The following is a 7,698-nucleotide window of genomic DNA, read 5'->3' as shown; positions in this document are numbered from 1 at the left end:
ACGGCATTTAACCAGCTCAAAGCATGTAGCAACAGTAGGCTCATTATCTGATTTTCTTTCTTTCTTCCTTTTTTTCTACCTTTCCTTTCTTTTCTGCTTTTTTTTTGTGGAGTGTTAGAAGATAAATCAATAAGATTGTAAGCAGCTGAAACAACTTGTTCCTTATGACCAGACTAGATGATTCAGTCACTTTAATGATCTGGTTTATGGTAAACCCAGTTGGAGCAATTGATTGAAAAATGGTATTGATCTGGGTATCCCCTACCCCATTTCCTTTCTTCCCCTCTCATAACCTTCTCTCTTCCTCTGTTCTCCCAGTATCTTAGTCAGGGTTGCTTTTGTGATGAAACACCATGACCAAAAGCATGTTGGGGAGGAAAGGGTTTATTGGTTTATTTGGCTTACACTTCCACATTACAGTTCACCATCGAAGGAAGTCAGGACAGGGCAGGAACCTGGAGAAGGAGCTGGTGCAGAGGCCAGGGAGCGGTTCTACTTACTGTTATAGAACCCAGGACCACCAGCCTAGGGATGGTACCACCCACAGTGGGCTGGGCCCTCGGCCCTCCCCCATCAATCACTGCTTAAGAAAATACCCTATAGGTTGGACCACAGCCTGGCATTACAGAGGCATTTTTCTCAATTGAGGCTCCCCCCATCTGTTGATATGTCTGATGTGTCAAGCTGACATGAAATAGTCAGCTCACCCTTTCCGTCCGCTCTTCCTCCTTCCTCCTCTTCTTTGTCCTTCTCTTCCCCTTTCCTTGTCCACCCTCCTCCCGTCCTCTTCCTTTTCTCTACTTCACAGTCTTGGGCAGGACTGCTACCATGAAGACAGCCCTCCTCCCATCCGGAGTCCTCAGCATCAAAGTCGGCCTCAGCTTTTCTGCTGGGAGAGAGCTCGCTTTGCACTGTGGCATCAGGTCAGATTCTGAAGAGTCCACGGCCACATTCAGTGTGTGGAGAAGTTTTAGTGCCTGACCAATGACATCTCTTTGCAGTGGTAAGATGTCCACCTCAAGAAAATGTCAGCTTTTTGTGGTTTTAGAGACTGTTTCTTTGAATAAATATCATCTTCCCGCATTTACAAGCAACCACGCACGCATGCTTAATTCAACCTTCTACAAGTTAGACACCATACCTGTTGTTTGCATCAAATAAGAATCAATTCTAAGCTCAGCATTGATATACATGTAGGGATTTTATCAGAATCACCCCCAGAGTCAACCTCAAAGTCCCACAACACTGTTTGTTATTGCTAGGATGTGGATCCACCCAGGTGTGCATCAGAGGTTGAACAGAGAAGGCAGTACAGATATGCAGCAGAACAGCATTCAGACATGAAGAAGGATAAAAGTCTGCCATTTGCAGCAAAATGGATGAGCCTGGAGGACATTGCACCAAATAAGCCAGACACAGAAAGGCAATTACTGCATGTTCTCTGCTGCACACAGAGGGCAAAAATCTGCTGTGATTAGTTAGAACCTGGGAAAGACAGACGGCAGAGAGAGGAAACGAGAACCCAGGCACACCTGGGTAAACTCTGCTGCTGTAAAAGTGGAGCGGGAGACTATCGTTCAGACTGACCTGCTACTTCATGAAGATGTTAAGAACAGGAGCATAATGGCCGCAAAAGCCAAGAAACATTAAGGGTAGGGGATGCTCGTTACCTCATTCGGTCAGCTCACGTGTTGAAACAACATGCTGCATCCCATTATATGTGTAAGAACTGCATGTCAACGAAACTTAAATTAAATAAAAATGTGGTTGGGATGCAGCTCAGTTGGTCCAGCGCTTGCTCAGCATTCGCAAAGCCCCGTGTTTGATCCCTAGCACTACATAACCAGATGTGGTGGCACACACCTGTAATCTTGACACTTAAGATGTGGAAGGAGGAGGGTAAGAAGTTCGAGGTCATTCCTCAATTCTAGTCCAGCTTGGGATACGTGTGACTCCATCTCAGAAACCAAATCAAACCCAAAGAAACCTAAACAAAATGAAACAAAACTACAAAAACTAGCTGTGCTTGGCTCCACTTCTGAGATTCTGATGAAATAAAGTGATCGTAAGCATGAAGCTTTTAAAAAGAGATTTTATTTTACTTTTAATTATGTAAATGCGTATGTCTGTTTGTGGGTTTGTGTCCACGAGTGCAAAGCCTCAGGAGTCTAGAAGAGGGAATTAGATCCTTCGGGGTTGAAGTTTCAGGTGATTGTGAGCTGCCTCACATGGGCTCTTGGTACTGCAAGAGGCCGAGCCATCTCTTTTTAGACCTGAGGAAAAACCAATTCCACGACTGTCTGAGTAAAGCAAACTGTGTTTAGAACTGGTGCTCAGTGCCTCTCCCAAAGTCAGGATTGCAGAAACCAGTCCTCGCTGGCTCCTGAGGTCCCTTCCTTCCATCAGGAAGATAGAAAAGAGCTGTTGAGATAATTGGCTATTAGAACCCGTATAGAAGAGTGGAGGGCACGGGGTAGATGACTCCAGCTCAAGGCTGCTGTGGGGGAGATAAATGCAAGCGCACACCGTGTAGAAGGGGAGTCATCAAGACGTCTGGGAAGATGTTTTCATAGGCGAAAGGGCAATCCTGTATCACAGGGACAGGAGTTTAGCAAGGCTAAGGGGCCAGCATACGTCATGGGGTCACAAGTTCAGTACAGGTTGAAAAACAGGGCTTGCAGGACACCTTAGGCTTAGGAAACGGAAACTTATTATTGTAAGGTATGGAGACTTAATGACAATGTATAACAACGTGGCCCTGTTTGTGTTGTTATCACACTCTCTAGCCTGGAATGCTATTTTTAAAAGTCCCACAGCCTGCAATTCATGTCCACCTATAGGAGACTGGACACACAATGTGTTTACTCATACAGAAAGCTAGTGATCCAGTGATTTCAAATAATCAGGGGCAAGGGAGATGGCTCCATGGGAAAACTACTAACCACACAGGCTTGACAGCCCAAGTTGTCCCTGGAAGCTACATAAAAAGCCGAATGTGGTGGTCTGAATCTGTAATACTAACATTTTACTGGGAGGCAGAGGCAAGAGTGTCCCCTGGAAGTGTGCCTGCCAGCTCGCCAGCTTGCCTGCAATACACAGAAACAGATAACGAGAGAGACCCTGCTTCAGTGAGGTGGCTAGAGCCAGTGATGTAGGCAAATTGCCTTCTGACCTCCACATGCCATGGCATGCGATGCCCTCCCCATAAATAAATATTTGGAAAAGGCAAATCGAAAGCTACCAACACACTTAACAATGGGTGAAGCTTTGAGTCACCAGTTAGAAAACAAAAACAAGTGACTGGCGGATTCCATTTATATGACGCTAACGGAAGAGACAGAACTATTGTATGGCATTAGAAATCAAGATTATAGTTTCTACCACTGAGCCCCATCCCTAGCCCTGTTTCCACTCTTTACTTTGAGGCAAGGTTTCGTCACTAAATTGCTCAGCTTGGCCTTGAACTCACTCTGTAGTCCATGGAAACTCTGAATTTATGATTGTCCCACCTCTGTCTCCCAAGTAGCTGCAGCACTAGGCCTGACTTTAGCACTGCCCTGTTGATGAATGATTGACACTTGAGGCGTTTGCCCTTTGTTAATTACCTTTTAAAGACTGTCTCTTCCTAATGCTCAGGCTGCACAGCCCCCCCCCCCCCCGTGGCTGAAGCTACAGGTGCATACTTACCCGGCGGCAGATTTATAGCTCCTTCAACTAAGTCTAACCTCTCCATGAGTCCCCAAGGATATCTCACACAGGGGAGAGACCTGCTCAGTTCAGCCCATCCATAGCCTCAGGAAATGGACCATAGCCTCATTTTCTGCCTCAGTCATATCACAGGATCCTTCCTACATTTTACTTACCTTCTTCTGCTCTCTCTTTTGAGTAAGACCCCAAGGAATTCCATACAGCGATCAGCGCAGCAGTAAATCCACAGGTCTCTTGGACTGGTGTCCCTTTCTTGCCTGCTCTCCTGCGGCCATACCAATGTATCTAGAAGTACCTCCTGGAGGGGTCACTGTAGAGGTACTTATGTTTCCTGAGCACCTACTATAGCTAGGCCTGTTGGCTCTGACCAAGGCCATTGTCTTTTCATTTCAGATAACTCTGAATAATAGGCATTCGTATTACTGTTGCGTACCTCTGTTTCCCCAGATTATCCAATCATTAAAGGGAGATGCTAATGTCTGAGTTGGGTGGACCTGTGATAGCAAAAGCTGCGCAGTTTATGAGCCACAAGGCTGTTTTCACAGTTGTTTCTTTGAAATCAACATGAGGGCTGCTTCTGGCTGGACAAGGAGCTGTCTAGCTGGCTAACTCTTTGGAACGTTTTTTTAAATAAGGATACTAATGATATTCTATTCTATGACTTAATCACTCTGTGACGGCCAGCTCTCTTAATTTCATCCCCTAGGGTTTAGGATTTTAACATATGAATTTGGATCATAGGCATTCAGGTGACATTAGGCATCAAGTGGAATGTAAGACCTTTCTCTTGAGGGGAGAAAGGTAGAGGTGGTGTTAGGACACAGGTGACTATTCAAAGGTCGAATGTGGATATCTAACAATGAGCCTCCTGTTCAGTCGCTAAAATTAGAGTCCACTAGCTCTCAAGTCCACTTAGCCCCGGGCTCTCTGCTCATCCCTTCTGGTGACTTAGTGGCAACCTCAGGGTTACTTTTTGTCTGGTACAACTTAGAGAAGAAAGCAGCAAGTGTGTGTGTGTGTGTGTGTGTGTGTGTGTGTGTGTGTGTGTATGTGGTGTGCGCGTGCACGCGCGCGTCTGTGCATGGAAGGAGTGTATATGTTTTTGCTTTTAGGTTCCTGGTTTCCTGACATCAGAGTGGGTTCCCATAACAAGGTGGTGAGGCTCTGAGAGAAGCATCCGAGCAGATTCTCTGGGCGGGTGTGTGCGTGTCGGCGTGCCTTACGTGGAGCAGGGATTGCTGTACCCAGTGCGAGGCACTGGAGGAGGAAGCCGTAGCAGAGATCTGAATAATTGATTCTTCAGCAGCACCAGACGCCCGGGAGCGGGCGGAGAGCGTGGTTTCAGCACCAAGGTTGCGCGCCACCGCAGGCTCCCCCCCCCCCCCCATCACCAGCCAGACACCTAGGTTGGCCTTGTTCGCTACCGCCTTGCGCTCCAGAAGAGGGTGGCCGCTTTCCGCGTCACCGCTTAGGGACTGCGGGGTCTGCCTTGGCCCGCCTCCGGGGTGGGCGGCTGCAGGCGGGCCGGAGCTCCAAACATCCTCGGATTGCGCGGGGGTTGCTGCGTTGCGTCTCGTTGGCAGGAACAAGTGCTAAGTTGGTGTGGTGGGTGCCTCTGCCTTCCTCTATCCTCCAAGGCGACCGCGGAGAAGCGCGTCCCAGGATCCTGGCTTCTCTAGTGCTGTGAACCGTGGTGACCAGGCACTCTCTTGGGCTCCCGCTGGTCAAGAGAGGGACCAAACGCCCAGCGCAGAGCTGACCCCGCAGCGAAGGGCCCGGAGCAAGCTGTGGTCCTCTGCCTGCAACCTTCTCGGCCAGGGACCGCGGGGATCCCCGGCCACACGCGCGCGCGCTCCCACACTCACACACACACTCGCTCTCCCGCACGTCAGGCTGGAGCTGGGCTGCGGAGAGGGTGTCCAGGCGCGCTCAGACGACCCGGCAGCTGCTGTCCGGAGTGGAGCAGGAAGCTGAGGCAGGGCTCTAGGAGAGAGGCTCCCGGGGTGCTGTGCCGGAGCATGGGGCCGGATGAGCTCTGAGAGACGCGGCCGCAGCTATCAGCCCTGGAGATGACCAGGGGCGGCCACTGCTGAGAACTATGTGGAGAGAGGCTGCGGTGAGTGCTGGCGCGGGACGCCGAGCCTGGGAGGGCCCTGTGAGAAGCGGTTGGGGGGAGGTCTGGATAGGAGGGGGCGACAGGACGCAGAAGAGGGTCGCTACGTGGGAGTGATCACACCTCCCTCGGGGATCCGGGACCGCGGGAGCCCGCGTCCTTCCCTCCCCCTCTTCTCCTCCCGGCTCGTCGCAAACTCAGCCAGCGCCCCCTCCTTCCCTCCTCTTTTTCTCTCCCTACCCCCCAACCCCCCTCGCTCAGCAGCTCCTGGTCGCACAACTCTCAGTAGCCGGCGCCTGGGTGGTGGTAGGGGTTGAGGGTGGAGGTTCCCACTAAGCTTCTCGTGGGTGGCCAACCTGGGGCTCCCACTCTCCGGTGAGTCCCTGAGAGGAGCTCCTGTTGTCAGCCACAGGGACGGAAGATCCGCACCGAGGGTGTTGTGGACACCAAGCTCCAGCTCCCTCTCTGGTCGAGCCCCCAGGGTGCATAAGGGGGCTGTGAGCACTGCAGACTGCATCCCTCCCCCCACCTTCCCCCGCGCTGGTGGGCTGACCCTGCCTCTCCATCTCTCCTCCGCCCCGGTAGAGCCCTGCTGCAGAGCCTCCGGCTGGGATAGCCGCCCCCCATGGGGGCGATGCGGACAGCGCGGGACAGCCAGGGGAGCGCGCGGGGGCCGCAGCATGCGGGAACCCGCTAAACCCGGTGGCTGCTGAGGCGGCCGAGATGCTCGTGCGCGCAGCACGCCCCATTGCATCCTCCACCTTCTCCGGCTACAGGTACGTCCTGGTTGGTGAGACGAGCTCTGTGGGCCTGGGAGGAGACAGGCTCAACCGGTGAGGAGAGAGCAGGAGATGGTTCAGGAGGGAGAGGGGGGGGAAAAGGAGCGAGCAAGAGAAATCCGGAGCGAGTAAGCCGGGGAGGGAGAGCCCTGTAGCGAAGCGCTGGAGGAGCACCAGGTGGCGCTGCGGCCCTGCACTCCACCTTGTTCACCCTAAATGCCAGCGTTGGAGTTTGCCCCAACTTCCCCCGGGTGCTATTGCACCCGGGCCGAGGGGCGCGTGCTTTTACACGCGTGCACGACCGTCGTGCAGGCATTTGCAGGAAAGCACCGTTGCGCACCTGGTATAGTACTTGTGTGAGCGCCGCCCGAGGACGTTTGAAGGCTCCAGCTGGCCGTGGGCATCTCCAAGGCGGCCTGCGGATGTGCGCAGAAAAGCGCGCGTGTCTGTTAGCCTGTGCAGCCCACTGCCCACGTGCATCTAAAATTTGGCTCCAGGGTCTGCAGTGGAAAGACTGGGGAGGGGTTGTACACTCCGCGTTCACCCGAGAGCTTTTTGGGAGCCTATATTCCCTAACCTCCGGACGTTCTTTGCCAGCTCCCACGTTCTGGTCGGCTTGCGGGGGAGGGGGCGGTGAGGGGCAGCGCGCCTACTCTCCAGAATTTTGCATTTCACACGGCGTGAGGGACTTGTGTGCGCTCTTGGTTGTGTGCACCTGTGTGTAGGGGGCGGGTCCTGGTACCTCTAGCCGTAAATGGAAAGCCTCTCCCAGCAAGGTGGGGAGGTCGGGGTCCCAAGTTCCCCCAAGCATCTGGAAACCTGGGGTCACAGAGAGCATCCTCACTTTCAAGCGCTTGGGGTGTATCCTACAGGGGAGGAGCGGGATCTGCAGCTGGTGGGTGCCACTAATGGAGCGAGGTTTGTGGCGCACTGGGCGAACTCCCAGGGGGTGGGGTCAGTTAACCATTTAGGCAAGCGACAGATTCAGACTGCGGTGTGCAGGCACCGCCTCTCACGCTGGGGCCAGTTCGGAGTTCACTGCGCGTAAGCAGGGGGTGGGGCCGATAACTTGGTCCTCGCACTTGCGGAGGAACAGGG

The 7,698-nt window shown here is 52.8% G+C and overlaps 1 long non-coding RNA gene across 1 annotated transcript; it reads right to left on the bottom strand.

Annotated features, from left to right (window-relative positions):
• Positions 1-366: 366 nt before the first annotated feature.
• Positions 367-4,881, bottom strand: LOC146892819 (uncharacterized). The gene is made up of 2 exons (XR_015003485.2): positions 3,864-4,881; positions 367-2,273 (listed from the first exon to the last, which is right to left on the bottom strand). It is a non-coding gene; the product is annotated as an uncharacterized LOC146892819 (long non-coding RNA).
• Between the last annotated feature and the right edge of the window lie 2,817 nt (positions 4,882-7,698).

The sequence above is a fragment of the Myodes glareolus genome, chromosome 9 (genome assembly GCF_982192425.1).
Source record: "Myodes glareolus chromosome 9, mMyoGla1.1, whole genome shotgun sequence".
Classification (NCBI taxonomy): domain Eukaryota; kingdom Metazoa; phylum Chordata; class Mammalia; order Rodentia; family Cricetidae; genus Myodes; species Myodes glareolus.
The sequence above is the reverse complement of the archived record's forward strand: the minus strand, read 5'-3'. Positions and strand labels throughout refer to the sequence as shown.